Raw genomic sequence first — 24,060 nt, forward strand, 5'->3', positions numbered from 1 at the left:
AACCGAACAGCACACAAAACACCGAGGGGCCTACTTGCCGACATCCAGGGGGGACCTCGCTGAGTCCGACACGCTGTCTCTTTTTCAGTCATGTTGGGCGCCAGATGTTGCAGTGGATTTGTTTCTGAGAGGAGCAGCGTGGTGGGGGCAAGAGGCAAGGAGTCACCACACAGACCCCAGGAGTCGGGTGAAAGCAGGCTTGAGGTGAGCAGCCCACAGACTCGTTTATTTCAGTTGGTACAACAGCTTATATAGCCAAGACCAGCCAATCTGGTCAAGGGGCGGTCTATGCCCCAACCAATCACAGCCTGTTGCCAGGAAGTTTCCAAAGCCATTCCTGAGTAACTGATGCTCGCTTGCCAGTGGCCACCTTGGCATGGCCTTCTCACTCCACCACAACGTGGGAGACCTGGAAGAAGATCCTGGCTCTTGGTTTCCAACTGGCCCAAGCCAGCCATTGCAGCCATTTGGGGAATGACTCAGCAGATGGAAGATCTCTCTCTCTCTCTCTTTCTGTGTCTATCCCTCTCTCTAATTCTGACTTTCAAATAAGTAAAATAAATCTTTAGAAATTTTTCTCTTAAAAACTGCAGTAACACACATATAACACAAAATTAACCATCGTAAGTAAGTATTTCAATGGCATTCAGTACATTTACAATGTTAAGCAACCAACACCATTATCTAGTTTTGGCTTTTTTTTTTTTTTTTTTTTTTTTTTGACAGGCAGAGTGGACAGTGAGAGAGAGAGACAGAGAGAAAGGTCTTCCTTTGCCGTTGGTTCACCCTCCAATGGCCGCCGCGGTTGGCACGCTGCGGCCGGCGGACCGCGCTGATCCGATGGCAGGAGCCAGGTGTTTATCCTGGTCTCCCATGGGGTACAGGGCCCAAGGACTTGGGCCATCCTCCACTGCACTCCCTGGCCACAGCAGAGAGCTGGCCTGGAAGAGGGGCAACCGGGACAGGATCGGTGCCCCGACCGGGACTAGAACCCGGTGTGCTGGCGCCGCAAGGCAGAGGATTAGCCTAGTGAGCCGTGGCGCCGGCCTGGCTTTTTTTTTTTTTTTTTTTTTAAGATTTAATTTAAAAGGCAGAAGAGTGACAGAGACAGAGATCGTCCATCTACTGGTTCACTCCCCAGGTGGCTGCAATAGATCAGGCTGGGTCAGGCAAAAGCCAGGAGCCTGGAACTCCATCTGGTTCTTCCATGAGGGTGTCTGGGGCCTAAGCACTTGGGCTGTCATCTGCTACTCTCCCAGGTGCATCAGCAGGAAGCGGCTGGAACTTGAGCTAGGGTTCTTATATGGGATGCTGGCATTTTGAGGAGCAGCTTAACTAGCTGTGTCACAATGCCAGTATGTTTTCTTCTCCCCAAAATAAAACTCCATACCCATTTTTAAAAAAAGATTTATTTATTCATTTATAAGTCAGAATTACAGAAAGAAAGAGAGAGAAAGAGATAATCCATCTGCTGGTTCACTCCCCAAATGGCCACAAGGGCCAGAGCTGGGTCAGGAGCCAGGAGCTTCTTCCAGGTTTCCCACATGGATGCAGGGGCCCCAGTATCTGGGCCATTCCTCTGCTTTTTCCAGGCCATTAGCAGGGAACTGGATTGGAAGTAGAGCAGATGGACTCAAACAGGCACCCATACGGGATGCTGGTGCTGCATATGTCAGCTTAATCCACTGCACCACAGCTCCGGCCCCAACCCCATACCCATTAAACAGTTACTCTCCATCCTATCATCTCCCAGCCACATGCAATCACTAATCTATTTTCTGGTTCTATGGATTTTCTGGTTCTATGGATTCACCTATGTTGAATCAAACAATATGTGGCTTGTCTGCATGACATCTTTCATTTGGCATGTTTTCAAGGGTCTCCTTGTGGTAGTGTGTATCAGTACCTCATTCTTTTTTTTTTTTTTTTTTTTTTTTTTTTTTTTTTTTACAGGCAGAGTGGATAGTGAGAGAGAGAGACAGAGAGAAAGGTCTTCCTTTTTGCCGTTGGTTCACCCTCCAATGGCTGCTGCGGCCGGAGCATCGCGCTGATCCGAAGCCAGGAGCCAGGTGCTTCTCCTGGTCTCCCATGCGGGTGCAGGGCCCAAGGACTTGGGCCATCCTCCACTGCCTTCCTGGGCCATAGCAGAGAGCTGGCCTGGAAGAGGGGCAACCGGGATAGAATCCGGCGCCCCTTGCCGGTGCCGCGGCTCACTAGGCTAATCCTCCGCCTTGCGGCGCCAGCACACCGGGTTCTAGTCCCGGTCGGGGCACCAATCCTGTCCTGGTTGCCCCTCTTCCAGGCCAGCTCTCTGCTGTGGCCAGGGAGTGCAGTGGAGGATGGCCCAAGTCCTTGGGCCCTGCACCCCATGGGAGACCAGGATAAGCACCTGGCTCCTGCCATCGGATCAGCGCGGTGCGGCGGCCATTGGAGGGTGAACCAACGGCAAAAGGAAGACCTTTCTCTCTGTCTCTCTCTCACTGTCCACTTTGCCTGTCAAAAATTAAAAAAAAAAAAAATCTGCTAGGAACACATAGGTTAAAAAAAAAAAAAAAAAGAATCCAGCACCCCAACCGGGACTAGAACCCAGTGTGCCGGCGCCGCAAGGCAGAGGATTAGCCTGTTAAGCCACGGCGCCAGCTAGCACCTCATTCTTTTTATGGCTACATGATAGTGCATTGTGTGGATGTACCACATGTGATCTATTCCTCTGTCAATGGATATTTGGGTTGTTTCACCTTTTGGCTTTTGTGACTACTATTGCAATGAACAGTGGTGTATAAGTATTTGTATGAGTTCTTGCTTTCCATTCTTCAAAGTTTGCTAATTTTTACATGAAACACAGAAAGAGAAAGTGAGAGAGTGAGATTTTCAATCCATTGGTTCACTACCCAATTGTGCAAAATGGCCAAGGTTGGAGGTAGAGTGAAGCCAGGAGCATGGAATTCCATCCAGGAATGCCACTCCCGTGTGGGTGGCAGGGATCTGAATAATTTTTAAGTTGTTTTTAATTATTTGAAATGAAGAGCAACAGAGAGAAGAAAGAGACCTTCCATCCACTAGTTCATTCCCCCATTGGTTGCAGGATCCTAGAATTCCATCCAGGTTTCCCATTTTGGTGGCAGGGTTCCATGTATTTAAGACATCTTTGGCTGCTTTCCCAGGTGCATTAGCAGGAAGCTGGATCAGAAGCAGAGCAAATGGGAGACAGGAACTAGCATTCTGATATAAGATGCTGTTGTTGCTGGCAGTGACTTGACCTGCAATCCAGCACCACAGCGTGAACTTCAGGGACCTGAATACTTGAGCCATTATCCACTGCCTCCTGGGATGCACATTAGCAGGAAGCAGGATTGGAAGTGAAGCAGGGACTTAAATCCAGGCAATCTGAAACAGATGCAATGATCCCAAGTGACATCTTAACCACTGCAACAAATGTCCACCCCTTTTCTTTCACTTCTTTTGGGTGTACACCTAGGAGTGAAATTTCTTTTTAATATTTATTTATTTATTTGAAAGTCAGAGTTACACACAGAGAGAAGGAGAGGCAGAGAGAGAGAAAAGGAGAGAGAGAGAGAGAGAGGTCTTCCATCTGCTGGTTCACCCTCCAATTGGCCGCAATGGCCGAAGCTGCACCAATCCAAAGCCAGGAGCCAGGGGCTTCCCCGGGGTCTCCCATGTGGGTGCAGGGGCCCAAGGACTTGGACCATCCTCTACTGCTTTCCCAGGCCATAGCAGAGAGCTGGATCAAAAGTGGAGCAGCCGAGACTCAAATTGGCACCCGTATGGGATTCCAGCACTGGAGGCAGCAGCTTTAGCCACTGTGCCACAACGCCAACACCCTAGGAGTGAAATTTCTGGGACATAGGGTAATCTGGTTTTTGAAAGAACTGCCAAACTGTCTTTCTCAGTGGCTATCCCGTGTACATTTCCACCAGCAGCACAGAAGGTTTACATTTTTTTCACATCCTCATTCCTACTTGTTATTTCCTGTTGATTTTTCACAGAGCCAGCTTACTAGTTAGGGCTTGGTATTTCACTGTGGTCATGATTTGCATTTCCCTAATGACTAATGATGCTGAACATCCTTTCATGTGCTTACTGGCCATTTGTATGTCTTCTTCAGAGAAATGTGTTTTCAAGTCTCTTGTTTTCTTTCTTTTTTTTAATTTGACAGATAGAGTTAGACAGTGAGAGAGACAGAGAGAAAGGTCTTCCTTCCATTGGTTCACACCCCAAATGGCTACTACGGCCAGAGCTATGCCTATCCCAAGCCAGGAGCCAGGTGCTTCCTCCTGGTCTCCCATGTAGGTGCAGGGGCCCAAGCACGTGAACCTACCCGGGCCACAGCAGAGAGCTGGACTGGAAGAGGAGCAACTGGGACTAGAACCTGGCAGCCATATGGGACGCTGGTGCCGCAGGCGGAGGATTAACCAAAAGCCACGGCGCCAGCCCACAGTTCCTTGTTTTCATGTCAGATGTCATTTTAAAAAATTTATTTACTCTAAAATATAACAAAATAAAATAATAAAAATAAGATAAATAAATAAAATTTATTTACTCAATAGGCAGAGACAGAGAGAGAAAGAACGAGTGCTCCCATTCATTCTCCAAAATGCCCACAACAGCCATGAGGCTGAAGTCGGGAGCTGGAAAAGCAGTCTACATCTCCTATATAGGTGGCTGGAACCCAATTACTTGAGCCAACACCTGCTGCTTCTCAGGGTCTGCATTAGTTGGGAGCTGAAATCAGGAGCCAGAGCCAGGAATTGAACCCAGGCACTCTGGTGTGGGCCTCAGGCATTCTAACCGGCATCTTGACTGCTAGGACAAATGCCCACCACTACCCATTTCTAATTTGGATTGCTTGTATCTTTGTCAAACTGTTGGAGTTATTTATGAATTATTGATATTAAACTTCTATAGGATATATGATTTGCAAATTTGCAGATTTCTTGCACTGTGTAAGCTATCTTTCACTTTCTAGTTATTGATGTACTAAAGTTTTAAATTTGGGGGCTACCATCATAGTGTAGCAGGTAAAGCTGCTGTCTGTCACACTGGCATCTGATATTAGTGCTAGTGTGAGTTCCAGCTGCTCCATTTCTGATCCAGTTCCCTGCTAATATACCTGGGAAAGCATCAGAGGACGACCCAAGTGCTTGGGCCCCTGCACTCACATGGGAGACCTGGATGAAGCTCTTGGCTTAGGACTGGCCCAGCCCCAGCCATTGCAGCCATTTGGGGAGTGAAGCAGAGGATGGAAGATCTCTTCTTTGTCTCTCCCTCCCTCCCTTTCTCTCTCTCTCTCTGTGTAACTCTGCCTTTCATAGAAAAATTAATGAATTCCAAGCCTTCTACTTTTATAATGCTTTTTTATTGCATCTAAGAACATATAGCATAAAATGTATCATTAGCCATTATACTGTAAGTGTATTAGATTGACATTGTTGTACAACTATTATCACTATCCATCTCCAAAACTATTTTTTAATTTTTATTTATTTATTTATTTATTTTGACAGGCAGAGTGGATAGTGAGAGAGAGAGAGAGAGAGAGAGAGAGAGAGAGAGAGAAGTCTTCCTTTTGCTGTTGGTTCACCCTCCAATGGCCGCTGCGGCCAGCACACCGCGCTGATCCGAAGGCAGGAGCCAGGTGCTTCTCCTGGTCTCCCATGTGGGTGCAGGGCCCAAGCACTTGGGCCATCCTCCACTGCCTTCCCGGGCCATAGCAGAGAGCTGGACTGGAAGAGGGGCAACCGGGACAGAATCCGACGCCCCAACCGGGACTAGAACCCGGTGTGCCGGCGCTGCAAGGCGGAGGATTAGCCTGTTAAGCCATGGCGCCGGCCGACCAGAACTTTTTTGTCTCCCCAAATTGAAACTCTGTATCTATCTCCAACTCACCTCCTGGCAACCATTATTCTACTTTCTATGTCTATGAAATTGACTATTTGAGGCATATTATAGAAGTGAAATCATATAATATTTGTCCTTTTTTTAAAAAGATTTATTTATTTATTCCAAAGGAAGAATTAGAGAGAGAAAGAGACAAAGGGAGAGACAGATATAGAGAGCTCTTCCATCCACGGGTCCACTCCCCAAATGGCTACAACGGGTGGAGCTGGACCCATCCAAAGCCAGGAGCCAGGAGCTTCCTGTGGGTCTCCCACGTGGGTTCTGGGGCCCAAGCACTTGGGCCATCTTCTGCTCCTTTCCCAGCTGCAGTAGCAGAGAGCTGCCTTGGAAGTGGCAACTAAAAGGGATGCCACAGGCTAAAGCTTTACCCACTGTGTCACAATGCTGGCTGCCTGAATATTTGTCTTTTTTATGTCTGGCTTAATTCACTTAGCACAGCATCCTCAAGGTTCATCCATGTTGCGGCATGTATCAGAATTTCCTTCTGATAATAAATGAATAAGATTCCATTATACGTAGAGGCCACATGTTGTTTATCCAGTCATCTGTTGGTTGTCTCTTGGGCTGCTTCCACCTTTTGGCTATTGTGAATGATGCTGCTGTGAATGTAGATGCATAAATATCTGTTCAAATGCCTGACCACGCTACTTTTTTCTTTAAGATTATTTATTTATTTATTTGAGAGGTAGAGTTACAGACAGTGAGAGGGAGAGACAGAGAGAAAGGTCTTCTGTTGGTTCATTCCCCAGACGGCTGCAACAGTTGGAGCTGTGCCAATCCAAAGCCAGGAGCCAGGTGCTTCTTCCCAGTCTCCCACACTGGTTCAGGGGCCCAAGGACTTGGGCCGTCTTCCACTGCTTTCCCAGGCCACAGCAGAGAGCTGGATTGGAAGAGGAGCAGCCGGGACTCGAACTGGCGCCCATATGGGATGCCGGTGCCGGAGGTGGAGGATTAACCTACTGCACCACAGCCCTGACCCCTGACCTCACTACTTTTGAATATATATCCAGCAGCAGAAGGATGGCAATGCTATGTTTAATTTCTTGAGGAAGCACTGCACTGTTTCTCTCCCACACGTGATGTACCAGTTTACATCTCCATTAATGTGCAAGGGTGACAATTTCTCCATATCCTCGCCAATAACTTATTTTCTAGTTTTTTTTTTTTTTTCTTGACAGGCAGAGTGGACAATGAGAGAGAGAGACAGAGAGAAAGGTCTTCCTTTTTGCCGTTGGTTCACCCTCCAATGGCTGCTGCGGCTGGCGCGCTGCTGCCGGCGCACCGAGCTGATTCGAAGGCAGGAGCCAGGTGCTTCTCCTGGTCTCCCATGGACCACTCACTCCTCTGCACTCCCTGGCCACAGCAGAGAGCTGGCCTGGAAGAGGGGCAACCGGGACAGAATCCGGCGCCCCGACCGGAACTAGAACCCAGTGTGCTGGCGCCGCTAGGTGGAGGATTAGCCTGTTGAGCCATGGCGCTGGCCTTTTTTTTTTTTTTTTTTTTTTTGATAGGCAGAGTTAGACAGTGAGAGAGAGAGAGAGAGACAGACAGAGAGAAGGTCTTCCTTTTTCTGTTGGTTCACCCCCCAAATGGCTGCCACGGCCAGCATGCTGTGGCAGGCGTGCTGCGCCGATCTGAAGCCAGGAGCCAGGTGCTTCCTCCTGGTCTCCCATGTGGGTGCTTGGCCCAAGCACTTGGGCCATCCTCCACTGCCTTCCCGGGCCACAACAGAGAGCTGGACTGGAAGAGGAGCAGCCGGGACAGAATCCGGCGTCCCAACCGGGACTAGAACCTGGGGTGCTGGAGCCGCAGGCGGAGGATTAGCCTATTGAGCTGTGGTGCCGGCCTCTTGTTTTCTTTCTAAAAATTTATTTATTTATTTGGGGGCTGACGCTGTGGCGCAGCGGGTTAATACCCTGGCCTGAAGCGCCGGCATCCCATATTGGCTCCAGTTCAAGACCTGGCTGCTCCACTTCCAATCCACCTCTCTGCTACAGCCTAGGAAAGCAGTGGAAGATGGCCCAACTCCTTGGGCCCCTGCACCCACATGGGAGACCCGGAAGAAGCTCCTGGCTCTTGGCTTCGGATCAGTGCAGCTCTGGCCGTTGCGGCCAATTGGGGAGTAAACCAGCTGATGGAAGACCTCCCCCCCTGTTGTAATTCTGACTTTCAAATAAATAAATATTAAATTATTAAATTTATTTATTTGAACGCAGAATTACAGAGAGGCAGAGGCAGAGAAGAGAAATCTTTCATCCGCAGGCCCACTCCCCAAATGGCTGCAACAGCCAGGGCTGGGCCGATCTGAGGCAAGGAGCCAGAAGCCTCCTCTGGGCCTCCCACGCGGGTGCAGGGGCTTGAGTACTTGGGCCATCCTCCATTGCCTTCCCAGGCCATAGCAGAGAACAGGAGCTTAAGTGGAGCAGCCGGGATCTGAACTGATGCCTGTATGGGATGCCAGCACTTCAGGCAGTGGCTTTACCTGTTATGCCTCAGCGCTTTACTTTCTGTTTTTTCAAAAAATTATTTTGGGGTTGGTGTTGTGGTGGTGTAGCAGGTTAAGCTTTTGCCTGTGATGCTGGCATCCCATATGGACAGCAGTTGGAGAGCCAGCTGTTCCACTTCCAGTCCAGCTCCTTGCAAGTACACCTGGGAAAGCAGTAGAAGATGGCCCAAGTGCTAGGACCCCTGCACCCACATGGGAGATCTGGAAGAAGCTCCAGACTTCTGGTATTAGCCTGCCCCAATCCCAGCTGTTGTGGCCATTTGGGGAGTGAATCAGCAGATGGAAGATCTCCTTCTCTCTCTCTGTAACTCTGCCTTTCAAATAAATAAAAAATATTTTTAAAATTATAATAGCTGCATTAATGGGTGTGAAGTGGTATCTTATTTTATTTGCATTTCTCCCAGTGATTAGTGATGTTTCATGTCTATTCATGTGCTTATTGACCATGTTATATATCTTCTTTGGAGAAACATTTATTCAAGTCTTTCGTCTATTTTTGAATATAAGCTTTAATTTTGTTGTTTCAAACTGTAGGAGTCTTTATATGTCCTAGATATTTATTATCAGATAAATGATTTGAACATATTTTCTCCCATATCATGGATTGCTTTTTCATTTATAATGTTCCTTGATTGCACACAAGCTTTTAATTTTGATGAAAGCCAACATATCTATTTTTTTCTGCTGTTGCTTGTGCTTTAGTTCTCAAGTCCAAGAAATCATTATTAAACCCAATGTCAAGAGGTTTTCCCCATATGTTTTCTTCTAAGAGTTTTATGGTTTTAGCTTTTACATTTAGATTTTTCATCCATTTTGACTTAATTTTCCCATAGGATGAAAGGTATTCTTTTGCATGTGGATATGCAGCTTCCCAGCACAACTGGCTGAAAAGAATTGTCTTTCCCACATTGAATGGTCTTGGCACCAATGCTGAAAAGCATTCGACTACAAGAACTTATTTCTGGGCTCTCTCTTCTATTCAGTTGGTCTATCTGTCAACCTTTGCATCAATATTATATTGTTTTGATTACTGTAACTTTGGAGTAAGTCTTGAAGTCAGGAAATGTGAGTCCTCCAACTTTGTTATTTTTGCAAGACTTTTTTGGGGGTGCTATTTGGGACCCCCTGAGGTTTCACCTGAATTTTAGGATGGGTTTTTCTGTTGGGATTTGAGAGGGATTGCATTGAATCTCTAGACCACTTTGGACAGTATTGGTATCATACCAATATTATCTTTCAATCTATGAACACTAGCAGTTTTTCCACTTAGTTGCCTTCTTTAATTTCTCAAATGTTTTTCTTTTTCTTAATGAAGAATGGGATGGGAGAGGGAGTAGGAGGTAGGACAGTTTGGGGATGAGAGGGTGGGTATGGGGCGGGGAGAACCATTATATTCTAAAAGCTGTACCTATGAAATTTATATTTATTAAATAAAAGCTTTCTAAAAATATTTTTCTTTTTCATCTGCTTGAAAGGCAGAGTGGCAGAGGGAAAGAGGTCTTCCATTCACCAGCTCACTCCCCAAATGCTTGCAACATCAGGGTCTGGGCCTGGCTAAAGTCAGGAGCCAGGGACCCCATCTAGATCTCCCACATGGGTGGCAGGGACCCAAGTGCTTGAATCATCATATGCTGCCTTCCAGGATGCATTAGCAGGAAGCTAGATGGACAGCATAACAGTGGGACTTGAACTAGTACTCTAATATGGGACACAAGGCCCCCAGCAAGGAATGGTCAGAGTACCAATCAGTGTTAGGCTACTGAGAGAAGTGAGCCAGCTATTGAGGCATCCTTTGCCCGTTTGGAGCCTAGCATGATGTTTCTCTTGCTTGAGGAAGCACAGAACCTCCAAAGGCTTGGCGCTTGTTGCTTTCTAATCCATGAGCTTGCCTTTTCCAGAAGGACACCAAAATGCCTTTTCACAGGCAGAGCCTTTTCACTACTTCCAGAGGAGAGGCTAAATGGAAAACCAGGTGTGTATGTGTGCAACACTGTGGTGGAATGAGGTGAAAAGGTCATATCAAGATGGCTGCTGAGGTGAAAGGTCATGCCAAGATGGCTGCTGAGGTCAAAAGGTCATGCCAAGATGGCTGCTGACAACAGAAACTGCCTGGCAACAGGCCGTGATTGGATGGCTTTGGAAACCACATGACAACAGAGGAAACCACATGACAACAGAGCCTGACACAACAGGCTGTAATTGGATGGCTTTGGAAACTGCCTGGCAACAGGCTGTGATTGGTTGGGGCACAGACTGCCCCTTGACCGGAATGGCTGGTCTTGGCTATGTAAGCTGTTGTACTAACTCAAATAAACGAGTCTGTGGGCTGCTCACCTCAAGCCTGCTTTCACCCGACTCCCGGGGTCTGTGTGGTGACTCCTTGCCTCTTGCCCCCACCAGGCTCCTCCTCTCAAAAAGAATCAACTGCAACATTGTTGAGAAATCAACTGCAACATCACACAGTGGTAACATTTCCTTCAGGTGCAAATGACTGGCATGGCCTTCTGGAGAGTCAGTTCCCATGGAGGGGCCAACTTTGTAGCCCAGTGGGTTAAGTCACTGGCTATATCATCCGCATACCATATGAGTGTCAGTTTGAGTCCCAGTAGCTACACTTCTGATCCAGCTCCCTGCTGATGCACCTGGGAAAGCAGCAGAAGATGGCCCAAGTTCTTGGGCTCCTGTCACCCACCTGAGAGAGCTACATGGAGTTCTAGGCTCCTGGCTTTGACCGGAAACAGCCCCAGTTTGTTGTAGCCATTCAGGAGTGAACCAGAGGATGGGAGATCTCTCTCTTTCTCTAACTCTGCCTTTCAAATAAATAAATACATCTCTCTCTCTCTCTTTTAAATATATATTTGTGTATTTGAAAGAGTTACAGAGAAAGAGGGAGAGACAGGGAGAGAGAGATCTTCCATCTGCTGGTTTATTCCCAGATGGCTGCAGCATCAGCGATGGGCCAGGTGGAAGCCAGGAGCAAGGAGCTTCATCCAGGTCTCCCACGTGGGTGGCCATGTTCCAATGCTTTTCTTCTTCCTCCTCTTTTTAAAAATTTTATTTATTTATTTGAGAGACAGAGTTACAGACAGAGGGAAAGACAGGGAGAAGTGTCCTCTGTCTGCTGGTCTACTCTCCAAATGGCTACAACAGCCAGAGTTGAGCTGATCTGAAGCCAGAAGCCAGGAGCTAGGCGCCAGGGGAGCCTCTTCCAGGTCTCCAACGTGGACACAGGGGCCCAAGCACTTGGGCCATCACCGCTTTCCCAGGCCTTAAGCAGAGAGCTGGATTGGAAGAGGAGCAGCAGGGACATGAACCAGTGCCCTACAGGATTCTTGCACTGTAGGCGGCAGCTTAGCCCAGGATGCCACAGCACTGGCCCTTCCGCTGCTTTTCCCAGGCCATTAGCAGGGAGCTGGATGTGAAGTGGAGCAGGCTGGATTCAAACCCGCCCATATGGGATGTCAGCACTAGGCCCCAACACCTGCCCAAGCAAAGAAATCTTAAAAAAAATTTTTTTTCCCCATGGATAGTTTGGGATAACACATGTTCATTTTTGTAATTACTTTGCTGTGGAAATCATTATGTCTGGTTTCTAGATGTATGAAGGCCCAGGTGAAAAGGGAAGTGGAAATGAGAAAGGCATTTTTATTCTTTTGATTTTATGAGGGAAAACAAACAAAACCTTCCAACGGAAGATCCACTTCTGTATTAAAAAAAAATCATTTTGCCAATATTCACGGGTTGGGAGGAGGAGGAGGGAAGCGGGGCTGTGGGGAGAGGGCTGGAGTCCGGGTGGCAGTACTTCCCACCTGATTCCCTCACCTCCGCTGGAGCGTCACTGGTCAAGGAAGCCCCTTCTGGCCTCAGTTTCTCGTCAGACAGGAGAGGAGGTGAGGCTGCAGAACGAAAAGGCGGGAGTCACGCGGTGCACAACAATTTCAGGGCTCCTTGAGGCTGAGGCGACCGCTGGGAGAGGCGCTGTCATCCACGACCCTGCCCCCAAGTGCAGCCCCAGACTCCTGTCTCCGCCCCGGCTCCTAGCAGCGCCTCCGTCCCAAATAACAGGCCTCCTGGGTTGTCCCCGAGCGAGGAACGGAGGCTCGTCTGAGGCGCTAAGTGGTTGGTGAGCGGAAAGCCATCCCCTTGAGCCCACCTCTGGAACTGTTACCAGGCAGATTCCGGCCTGGGAGCTTCGTGCCGCATTGACTCCCGAGACGCTGCTCTGAGGTGGATACTGGCTGCCTCCCGGGAAGAGCCGCCGTGCGCCCCGCTCAGGGCAGGAAGAGCCTCCGGTCGGATCTCAGCGGAACTTTCCTGTCGGCGGTGCGTGTTCCCGTCCGGGCGACCGGGCGCGCGGGCCGGGAGGGGGACTCTTTCTGGCGCGGACCGCGAGCGGAGGCTGCGAGCGCCGCCGCCGGAGAAGACCGTCGCTCGGCTGGAGCGAGTCCTCGGCGTCCGGGCCTGGCCGGCTGATTCCCGCCTCAGCCGCCGCCCCCGCCACCACAGACTGCCCGGGCGGGCTCAGCGGGAAGCGAGGTCCCTCGGCCCTGCCCGATCCGGCGCGGCCCGGATTCGCGGCGTGGGAGGTGAGAGCCGGTGCCGGTCCCCGGCTCCCAGCCGGGGCCGCTGAGACCCGCAACAATGGGGGCCGAGTGGGGACGCGGCTCGGCCCCTGCAGTGCAGCGGCCTGGGGCAGCAAAGCGGTACCGGCGGCCCGGGCCTTGGGGGCACTGGGTCCGATCTGGGAAACTCCGTTGGCCGGAGGCTTGGCCGGGGTCTTGGCCTCGACGCGGGGGCCTCAGGGACTAGTTATTTGGGATTTTGCGGCTGGGGAAGGGAGGCACAGAGGCACGGAGACTCCACTGTAGTGACTGCGAGCTCGGCTTTTGATGCCGGCGCCCCAGAGGCTGATTATAGCGGGGTGGCTGGGGAGGGGGTGGTGTTTGGAATTTTAGGGGCCTCTGTGGGCCTGATCTCTAAGGAGCAACCAGATGCGTCTCCTCCACACCCCCTCCGCAAGCTCTGGGAATTGGGCAGATTGGGGTAGGGCTGGGGGGAGAGAACATGGAGAGTTTAGCTTCGCTAAGGTAACTGGTGGTTAGTTCCTGGAAAGGCAGAGGCTCAGCTAGGCACGGAAGAGTTGAGCGAAGAGGTGAATCTGCGGGCCCCAGATGCACCGGGCTGCGGAGTTGTCAGGCAGAGAACTTGACACAGGAGTGAGTAGTGAGGGCGGTGAGCGGTATTGGCTGCCGAGGTGTTTCCAGGAGGCCGGTGGGAGTTGTGATTTGGAGAGTGTAGAGGAGGCTCGGGTAGGCTGCTGAGGCTGGAGAATCAGTTTTATGTGGGTCACAGTGGCGGCAGCCTGGGAGGCAAACAAGGGAACTTTGCAGAGTGGGCTTCCTGGTGGAGAATGACCTCTTACTGCGGGGGAGTGGGTGACTCAGATCTGCTAGTCTCCTGTTGCTTGCTAACTAACCGACGTGGCTGCCTATGTTGGTGGCTGGAGGTTGGGGTGGATGAGCTTGGGTGAGTGTATTCCTGGGTGAAGGGCAGTGTGAACCCTTCTTACTCCACGTCACAGACAGTATTTTAAGTAAGGCGTTTCTTTGTGGTATTTCCATCCAAGGCTTTCCTCTGTTCATTTGTTTCTTTCCTCCTTTGTTTTTGAATTGTGACTCATACTTTCTTCTCTGCACTGTGGCTATTGTTTGTAATGATAGACAAACTCAGACACTATAATACATGTCCGTTCCAGGGGTTTTCAGTGCAATTCTGATACATCTGAATCGATTTAGAAGCCTCTTTTCACTCGTCTGTGGGCCATTACTTAGTGTATGCAACTCTAGAGGGGGATGTGAAAATCCCAGCAGTTCATGTTGTTGAAAGCTCTTTACTTCCCTAAATCCATGACATTTCATTTTCTTTTACTACTCGAAGTCATTACACTGAGTCTGACAAATCTCAGTGGCTGTCATTTCAGGACCCCTGTTAACTCTCATGGGACTTTATCTTCCCTAGAAGTGTTATCCATGCTCAATGAATTTAGTCTATGCTCTGTGTCTGTCTGCGACAGTATCTGCCATTCAAAGACGGTTGCAACTCCAACTCTGAGGCTTGCAGCTGTGCATCAGCGCTCTGCCTAGTATTCAGGTGAACGTCGGTGTGTTGTCTACAGATAAGGCGTTATAGGGAACCCCACATGACGGGAAAAGCAGAATCATCCTCCCAGTTTTAGATGAGAGTTTACACAGGGGATACTGCCTAATTGGAGTCTAATAGAAAGTTTCAGATGAGGTGTGAGGCAATTCTGTTCGTATTTATATTGATAGATTTATCCTAAGGATTTTTTCCCACTTAAGCTTTCTTTAAAAAAAGAAAAGAAACTTTATTTGGGGCCTGGCGTTGTGGCATAGTAGGCTAAGCATCTGCTTGTGGTGCCGGCATCCCATATGGGCATGGGTTCGTGTCTCTGCTGCCCCTCTTCTGATCCACTCTCTGCTAATGGCCTGGGAAGGCAACAGAAGATGGCCCATGTTCTTGGGCCCCTGCACCGCGTGGGAGACGCAGAAGAAGCTCCTGGCTCCTGGCTTCAGATCACTCCAGCTCGGGCTGTTGCATCTATCTGGGGAGTGAATCAGCAGGTGGAAGACCTTTCTCCTGTCTCTCCCTCTCTTTGTCTACCTCTCAAATAAAACAAAAAAATTTTTAAAAAAGTTTATTTGGGAGCAGGTGTTGTGGCACAGCAGGATAAGCTGCTGCTTATGATGCTGGCATCCTGTATGAGTACTGGTTTGAGTCCTGGCTGTTCCACCTTGGATCCAGCTCGCTACTAATGTGCCTGAGAAAGCAGTGGAAGATGGCTGAAATACCTGGGCCATTTGGGGAGTGAACCAGCCTTTCAAATAAATAAATCTTTTAAAAAAAAAATAAGTGTGTTTGAATGGCAGTGACGGAGACATCTTCTGTCTACTGGTTCGTATCCTGAATGCCTGCAATAACTAGAGCTGGGCCAGGCTGAAGCCAGGAACTCCACTGGGTTTCAGGAACCCAAGTACATAAGCTGTCATCTGCTGCCTCCCACGGTGTATATTAGCAGGAAGCTGGCTCAGCAGTGGAGGCGAGACTGGATGCCATACACTCTGATATGAAATGTGGGCACCCTAAGTGGTCGCTTAATCTATATTACAATGCTCATCCCTCCATTTTTATTAAAAAAAGAAAGTCATTTATATTCCTTTAATACTATTCTTCTAAAAATTCTTTTAGAAGTGCTTATTGGGGTCTGGTGCTGTGGTGTATTGGGTTAAAGCCTCGGCCTGCAGTGCTAGCATCGCATATTGGCACCAGTTCAAGTCCCGGCTGCTCCACTTCTGATCCAGCTGTCTGCTCTGGCCTGGGAAAGCAGCATAGGATGGCCCAGGTCCTTGGGCCCCTGTACCCCCGTGGGAGACCTGGAAGAAGCTGCTGGCTCCTGGCTTTGAATCAGCTCAGCTTTGGCTGTTGCAGCCATTTTGGAAGTGAACCAGCAGATTGAAGGCATATCTCTCTCTCTGGCTCTACCTCTCTCTCTCTCTCTCTCTCTCTCTCTCTCTCTCTCTGGCTCTCTGGCTCTACCTCTCTATGTAACTCTGTCTTTCAAATAAATAGAATCATTTTTTTAAAAAGTGCTTATTGGGGCTGGCGTTGTGACATAATAGGTTAAGCCTCTATTTGCAATGCTGGCATCCTGTATGGACATCGATCAGTTCAAGACCCTGCTGCTCCACTTCCAGTGCAGCTCCCTGCTAATGTGCCTGGGAAGGCAGCAGAAGGTGGCCCAAATGCTTGGGCCCCTGCCTCCAAGTGGGTGACCTGGAAGAAGCTCTAGGCTCCTGGCTTCAGCCTTGGCCCAGCCCCAGTTGTTGTAACCATTTGGGGAGTGAACCAGCAGATGGAAAGTCTCTGTCTCTCTTCCTCTCTGTAGCTCTGCCTTTTTTTCTTTCCTTTTTCTTTTTTTTTGACAGGCAGAGTGGACAGTGAGAGAGAGACAGAGAGAAAGGTCTTCCTTTTCCGTTGGTTCACCTCCCAATGGCTACTGTGGCCGGTGCACCACGCTGATCTGAAGCCAGGAGCCAGGTGTTCTCCTGGTCTCCCATGGGGTGCAGGGCCCAAGCACCTCGGCCATCCTCCACTATACTCCCGGGCCACAGCAGAGAGCTGGACTGGAAGAGGAGCAACCGGGACAGAATCCGGCGCCCCGACCGGGACTAGAACCCGGTGTGCCTACGCTGCAGGCGGAGGATTAGCCTATTGAGCCGCAGCGCCGCCAGCTCTGCCTTTCAACTACATAAAAGAAATCTTAAAAAAAGTGTCTATTTTATTTATTTGAAAGATGGAAGGATCGCCGGCGCTGTGGCTCAATAGGCTAATCCTCCACCTTGTGCGCGGCCATTGGAGGGTGAACCAACGGCAAAAAGGAAGACCTTTCTCTCTGTCTCTCTCACTGTCCACTCTACCTGTCAAAAACTAAAAAAAAAAAAAAAAAAAAAGAAAGGTGGAGAGACAGAGATCTCGCATCTACTATTTCACGTCCAAAATCCTGGTAACATCTGGGGTTGGTATGAACTGAAGCCAGGAACCCAATCCAGGCCTCCCATATGAGTGGCAGGGAACCAAATACTTGAGCCATCATCTGTTACTGCCCAGGTTTCACATTAGCAGGAAGCTGGAATTGGGAGCACAGCTGGGAATTGAATCCTGACACTCTGATATGGGATGCAGGCATACCAAGTGCCATCTTAACAGCTTGGCCAAATGCCTATTCTTTAATGCAATTTTTTTTTTTTTCCTAAAGATTTATTTTGGCCAGCACCGTGGCACACTAGGCTAATCCTCCACCTGTGGCGCCAGCACTCCGGGTTCTAGTCCCAGTTGGGGTGCCGGATTCTGTCCCGGTTGCTCCTCTTCCAGTCCAGCTCTCTGCTGTGGCCTGGGAAGGCAGTGGAGGATGGCCCAGGTGCTTGGGCCCTGCACCCACATGGGAGACCAGGAGAAGCACCTGGCTCCTGGCATTGGATCGGCACAGGGCACCGGCTGTAGCGGCCATTTGGGGGGTGAACCAACGGAAAAGGAAGACCTTTCTCTCTGTCTCTCTCTCTCTCTCTCTCACTGTCTAACTCTGCCTGTCATTAAAAAAAAAAGATTTATTTTATTTATTTGAAAGGCAGAGTTATACTGTGTGCGTGTGTGTGTGTGTGTGTGTGTGTGTGAGAGAGAGAGAGAGAGAGAGAGAGAGAGAGAGAGAGAATCTTTCATCTGCCCAAATGGCCACAATGGCTGGGGTTAGGCCAGGATGAAGCTAGGAACCTAGAACTCCATCTGGGACTCTCACATGGGTGGCAGGGGCCTAGTTTCGTGGGCCATTTTCTGCTGCTTTCCCAGGCACATTAATAGGAGCTGGATCAAAAGTGGAGCAACTAAGTCTCAAGCTAGCAAGCACACTTCCTGGATGTTGGTGTTGCAGGCAGTGTTTTTTTTTTTTTTTTTTTTTTTTTTTTTGACAGGCAGAGTGGACAGAGAGAGAGAGAGAAAGGTCTTCCTTTTGCCGTTGGTTCACCCTCCAATGGTGGCCGCGGCCAGCGCATCGCGCTGATCCGAAGCCAGGAGCCAGGTGCTTCTCCTGGTCTCCCATGCGGGTGCAGGGCCCAAGGACTTGGGCCATCCTCCACTGCCTTCCCGAGCCATAGCAGAGAGCTGGCCTGGAAGAGGGGCAACCGGGATAGAATCCGGCGCCCCAACCGGGACTAGAACCCGGTGTGCCGGCGCCGCAAGGTGGAGGATCAGGCAGGCAGTGGTTTAACCCAGTGTGCCACAATGTTGGCCCCCACGTTTTCTATCTTAAGTTACTCATTTGTACGTAAACCATTTATTTATTGCATTATCATGTGTAATTGTACTGTGTTGGGCACCTCCATAATGGCAATAATATTTTTAAAATTAGTGCTAGTTTCTGTTTCAGAGATGAATACAGCTCTGTCAGAAAAGTGATTCAAGTATATCAAGCTTTTGATTAGTAAGGCCATTGAAGTTTTTCTAACATATTGATTTTGATCAGTGACAATTTAGTATCTTCACTTTCTTGCATGTAAAAAGTTTAGCTTAACTGTTCAAATTGGTATGGCGTTGTTTTTGCATTATTCTGTTTAAATTCACATGTCAAATTTAAGTATTCCTGTAGACAAACCACAAGATAAAACATTTTCTGAGTGTGTCTCAATAAACAGTGCTTTATAAATACTGTATTTGTATTCAAGTTCCTCAGGAAGTCATCCCCTCTTTCTCTTCCCACTGTGGTTTTGGTAGTCTGAAGGCATTGCTTGACCTCAGTATGTTCACTGTATATAGGCTGGGAGTATCTGCTCATCACTTGGAGTGCTTTCCCTTGGAACAGGAGTAGCATTGAGGTGAGGCTCAGTCTTTTGGAAGTCATTTGCCTCTTCATTCTGATCTGATAAAATGAAACTGCCCTTTGCTCTTTTCCCTCTGTCAGTGTATAATCAAGGTGCTTCAAAAATTTTAGGGAAAATTGAATTAAAAGATAGCTTTATTTTGGTGCAAAAAATTTTTGAAATCCATGCATAAGTTTTTCATGATACACATTTCCATGAACTTTTTGAAGACCCCTTGTGTCTTAACCAAAAATAAATTACATTTAAAATCAAGATACTTGTAAAAAATTCTTTGAAATCTCTCATTATTTTAAAAAAGATATATTTGTTCATTGAAAGGCAGAGTTACATAGAGAAAGAGAGAGAGAGGAGACACAGAGATAGATCTTCCATCTGCTGATTTACTCTTAAATGGCCATAATGGCTGGAGCTGGGCTGATCTGAAGCCAGGAGCTTCTTCTGGGTCTCCCATGTGGGTGCAGGAGCCTAAGTACTTGGGCCATCTTCTGCTGCTTTCCCAGGCACATTAGCAGGGTGCTGGATCAGAAGTGGAGCAGCTAGGACTGGAACTAGTGCCCATATGGATTACCCACTATGCCACAGCCATACCCACACCCCTTTTAATTTATTTGAAAGCCTGGATTACAGAGAGTCAGAGACAGAGGTCTTCCATTCGCTGGTTCACTCCCCAAATGGCTGCAAAGACCTGGGTTGGACAAGGCGGAAGCCAGAAGCCAGGAGCTTCTTCTGGGTCTCCCATATTGGTGCAGGGGCTCAGGCACTTGAGCTATCCTCTGCTGCTTTTCCAGGTGCATTAGCAGGGAGCTGGAAGTAGAGCAGCTGAAACTTGAACTAACACCCATATGAGATGCTAGTGGTGCAGGTGGCAGCTTTACCTACTATGCCACAGTGTTGGCCTCTCTTTTTTAATCTGGAATGTTCACTAGATCATTGTTGCTTTGAAGGCAAGGCAATTGCTTAATGATATATTTTTGGCTACCTTTTAGTCAAATGGATCAACTTCAGAGCCTCTTGGAAAGAAGGCTTAGAGTTTTAAATTTCTGTAAAAAAAAAATTCCGGGTCGGTGCCGCGGCTCAATAGGCTAATCCTCCGCCTTGCGGCGCCGGCACACCGGGTTCTAGTCCCGGTCGGGGCGCCGGATTCTGTCCCGGTTGCCCCTCTTCCAGGCCAGCTCTCTGCTGTGGCCCAGGAGTGCAGTGGAGGATGGCCCAAGTGCTAGGGCCCTGTAACACGTGGGGCTAGGCCAAAGCCAAGAGCTGGGAGTTTCTTCCAGTCTCCCATGTGGGCAGCAGTGACCTAGGGACTTGGGCCATCTTCTACTACTTTCCCATGTGCATCAGTAATTGGATCAGTAACTGGATCAGAATTGGAGCAGCCAGGACTTGAACTGTTGCCCATATGGGATGCTGTAGCTACAATCCATGGCTTAACCTGCCACCCCACAGTGGTGACCCCTGAGCTGGTCTTTATCTAGTATTGGTAGGCAGGAGTCCATCCTGAAAAGTCCAAGGTCATTCCTGGCACTGGTAGGCTTTTTCCTACCAGTTACTATGGAGAAGCCAGGAAGTAAATGTTTGGTATGTCTTTGGGAGCAGTGGGCGTTCCCATTGACAGAGTACTGGAGAATGTCAGGCAGCTTTATGTTCTGTGTGGCCCCTGACTGGACGTTTCTCCAGCTTGTTTCTGCTAGCATCAGAGACTTGGCTTTTGCCTAGAAGGCTCAGGTGCTGGAGAGAGCTGTCTTCTTTCTCTAATTGAGGCCACTTTGGTAGAATCTAGCACTCTGTTCAGATTTGTTTTTGATGAAAAGAAGGTTCACAGGCTTTGTTAAAGAATTGTTCAGTTTCATTTTTTCCTTGTGAGAGGAAAATAAAAGTTCTACTAATATTCAAGAGAAAAATAAGTAACAACCAGAAGTGATTTGAAATAATGCCCCTAAATCACTTCTGATCTCCTAATCAAATCCCCACTTCTAGTCACAGTGGTCTTGAGTTCCAGTTAAGAGTAAATAATATTCCTCTGGCCTCAAAAAGCCACAGACATCTAGAGACTGGCATGTCTCTGCTTCAACATCTCATAAGGACATTTGTGACCTGGCTCTTCTAGAATCTTCTGGTTTCTCCTCAGCCACAATGCCTTTGGCACTCAAGGCTCAGTTACAGTGGACTCCTCGAAGGTCCCAGCATGCTCAGGCTGTTCCTTTTGCTAACTTTGCTCCCCACTATAGTGCTTGGCCAACTCTCAGACTTGAACCAGGAGTTCAGGCAGCACCTTCTCTTAATAAAAGCCTTCGTTGATTTCCTCCAAGTTCAGCTGAATGCCTCTCCACTGTGTGGCATTGCAGTCTGCACAAGCTTTTTTCATGATCACATGGTACCGATGCTACTGTTAGGTTTTGATGTTTGTGTGTTTCCTTTGCCTAGGTTGTGACCTACTTGAAGGTAGGATCTCATCTCATTTATTTTTTATCCCAGCACTTAACCATTTCTGGCACAGAGTAGCAACTTGGCAAATGTTTGTTGAATGAGCAAATAAATGACAAGAACTCATTCTATGTGGAGCTGGTGTGACTTCATGGGTACATTTGAGCCTCACTGAAGCAGTGCTTCTGCCTTTGTATTTTCTGGTTTTAAAGGCAAGACTTTGTTATGAAAATGTTGCTTATTTGCTACATTCAACTGTTGAGGCTTAGGGTCTGTTACTTGCTCTCTCTGGGTCTTGCAAAATCCTTTGGGGGGCCGGCACTGTGGTGCAGTGGGTTAAAGCCCTGGCCTGCAGCACCGGCATCCCATATGGGCGCCGGTTCCAGTCCCAGCTGCTCCAATTCTGATCCAGCTCTCTGTTATGGCCTGGGAAAGCAGTGGAAGATGGCCCAAGTCCTTGGGCCCCTGCACCCACGTGGGGGACCCGGAGGAAGTTACCGGCTCCTGGCTTCAGCACAGCTCTGGCCATTGTGGCCACCTGGGGAGTGAACCAGCGGATGGAGGACCTCTCTCTTTGTCTCTCTCTCTCTCTGTAACTCTCAAATAAATAAATCTTTTAAAAAATTTCCTTTGGGAGAAAAATGTGACAGTTTTTCTCTGGTATTGTCTAGATCTTCCATTGGCTGCTTACTGCTCAGAGCACTTTTTCCTGATGTGTGAAGAAATGACAGGTCATTTTGGAACACAAGGTTACCATACAACCACTGGCAAGTTCCTGCCTGCCTGGAAATGAGTAATGGATGTAGCACTGGGATGTTAGGACTTTTGTTGGCTGCTGGGCCTTTTGAAGACCTAGAGCTCAGTGTCCCTATGTACAGGAATGAAGATTATTTGACTAAACTTAATTCAGAAATTTAGATTCAGTGATTTCAATTATCTGTACCAGTTCTATGCTCAATCTAACACTGCATTGATACCAACACTGTCATATTAATTCTTTGTCAGAAAGCTGTGTTCTGAGTTATTTACCTAGAAGTTACAGAATTATGGAGATTAATTCAGTCACCATCTTTTTTTTTTTTTTTTTTTTTTTTTTAAGATTTATTTATTTGAAAGGCAGAGTTAGAGGAAGAGAGAGAGATATCTCCATCTGGTGATTCACTCTCCAAATGGCTGCAACAGCCCAAGATATATATATATATAGAGAGAGATATCTTCCGTCTGCTGGTTCACTCTCCAAAAGGCTGCAACAGCCAGAACTGGGCCAGGCTGAAGCCAGGAGCCAGGAGCTTCTTCCAGGTCTCCCACATGGGAGCAGGGGCCCAAGCATTTGGACCGTCTTCTGTTGCTTTCCCAGGGAGCTGGATCAGAAGTAGAGCAGCCGGGACTTGAACTGGTGCCCATATGGGATGCTGGTGTCACAGACATAGGCTTTACTTGTTGCGCCACAATGCCAGCACCACCCTCTTTGTTCTTAGTAATAAAATAACTATTAGAATACTGTCTAAATTACTTTTATTTCATTTTCATGGTTGATCAGATCACATGGAACTCCTGCTGAAGTCTGAGTGGTGTTAGGTGGCCTGTCAAAGCCTACACAATGCATTCTTTCTTGTAGGTGATGAACATAGTAGACTGCAGAAGGGGAAATCATAAAAAGCTATAGTTGGTTAAAGATAACAATTGTCATGAGATAAAAAGGAAAACTGAGGCAAAGTATAAGGTATCTTAAATGTGACAGCAGCTGTTAAATGGAAGATACTTTGTGAGCAAAGTTGAGATGTTAAGAAGGAAGTTGGTGTTATAGGTGAGAAGCAATAAAAACATGAAAAAATTCAACCAGCATAGGCACATTGTAGCTACTAGCACATGCTACATGGTTTTAGGGCAGCATACTGAATTGCTAGATTAGATAGAAGCAAGGACTGCTTGCCTTCCTATGGTGAGGGTACTCTGCATATGTTGTAGTTTATAAAACACTTTAGCATATGTACTTTACTTCATTTTCCTGTGAGGCAGATAACCCCATTTTACAGATGAGGGAGCAACCCCAAGCAAATGAAGTGGCTTGCTTTCAAGTACACAAAGTTATTAAGAAGAGCAGCTAGGATTTGATGGCAGTTCAGGATCCTTTTAATGTCTTCATAGGATATTATTATGGCTTCAAGTTGGGGTGTCAGTATCCTTCATTCCAGGATTCCGGTTAATAGAGGACCCACACAGAGAAGATAGTGCGATACACAGAGCATTGTCTGCTCTGTGAACAGCAGCCTAGTAACTCTGGAACAGCTTGATGGGGGAGTTACCCTCACTGATAACTTAGTGGTCAAGAGAAAAACCCAGAATCAGGTTGAGATGGTATTACACTTAAGGCCTATGACACAGAAAGGGCCTTTGTCCTAATGTGAGATATAGAAATTGGAAGAAAAATGGAAGTTTGGGAAAGAGTCCTTTGAATGTGTGTGTGTTCCATTCAACTGTCTCTCTCACCCTGTGTCTTTATCTTTTTCATCCCATGTTTCACCCACTTCCTGATCTAGCCTGGCTGCTGCTTGGCCACAGTGCACAGCTTTAGTTCTGCCTTCCCTGGGTTTTGAATCCTTTGCCTTGCTACGCCAGTTGCCATCTCTGAATTCTCTTCTCTGGCTGCTTCCATTGACTTAAGGCTGCCCATGTCCAGTGTTTCTGGGGAGTCAGGAAAACATGCTGTCTGGCTTGTAGGCAGGTCCCACTACTTTACTTAAGCTGAGCTCTCTGCCCTCC

The 24,060-nt window shown here is 48.0% G+C and overlaps 1 protein-coding gene across 2 annotated transcripts in view; it reads left to right on the plus strand.

Moving 5' to 3' along the window:
* The first annotated feature begins 12,646 nt into the window (after positions 1-12,646).
* RAD54L2 (RAD54 like 2) overlaps positions 12,647-24,060 on the plus strand; it is a 134,305-nt gene continuing 122,891 nt past the window's right edge. Inside the window, exon 1 of one of the 2 annotated variants that reach the window (XM_062200992.1) lies at positions 12,647-12,748. The gene's annotated coding sequence lies outside the window, so the exon portion shown is untranslated. Of the gene's footprint in view, positions 12,749-12,835; positions 13,012-24,060 lie in introns of those variants that run through there. The other variant, XM_062200991.1, reaches the window with a different exon arrangement.

Source organism: Lepus europaeus, chromosome 9 (genome assembly GCF_033115175.1).
Source record: "Lepus europaeus isolate LE1 chromosome 9, mLepTim1.pri, whole genome shotgun sequence".
In the NCBI taxonomy this organism is placed as follows: domain Eukaryota; kingdom Metazoa; phylum Chordata; class Mammalia; order Lagomorpha; family Leporidae; genus Lepus; species Lepus europaeus.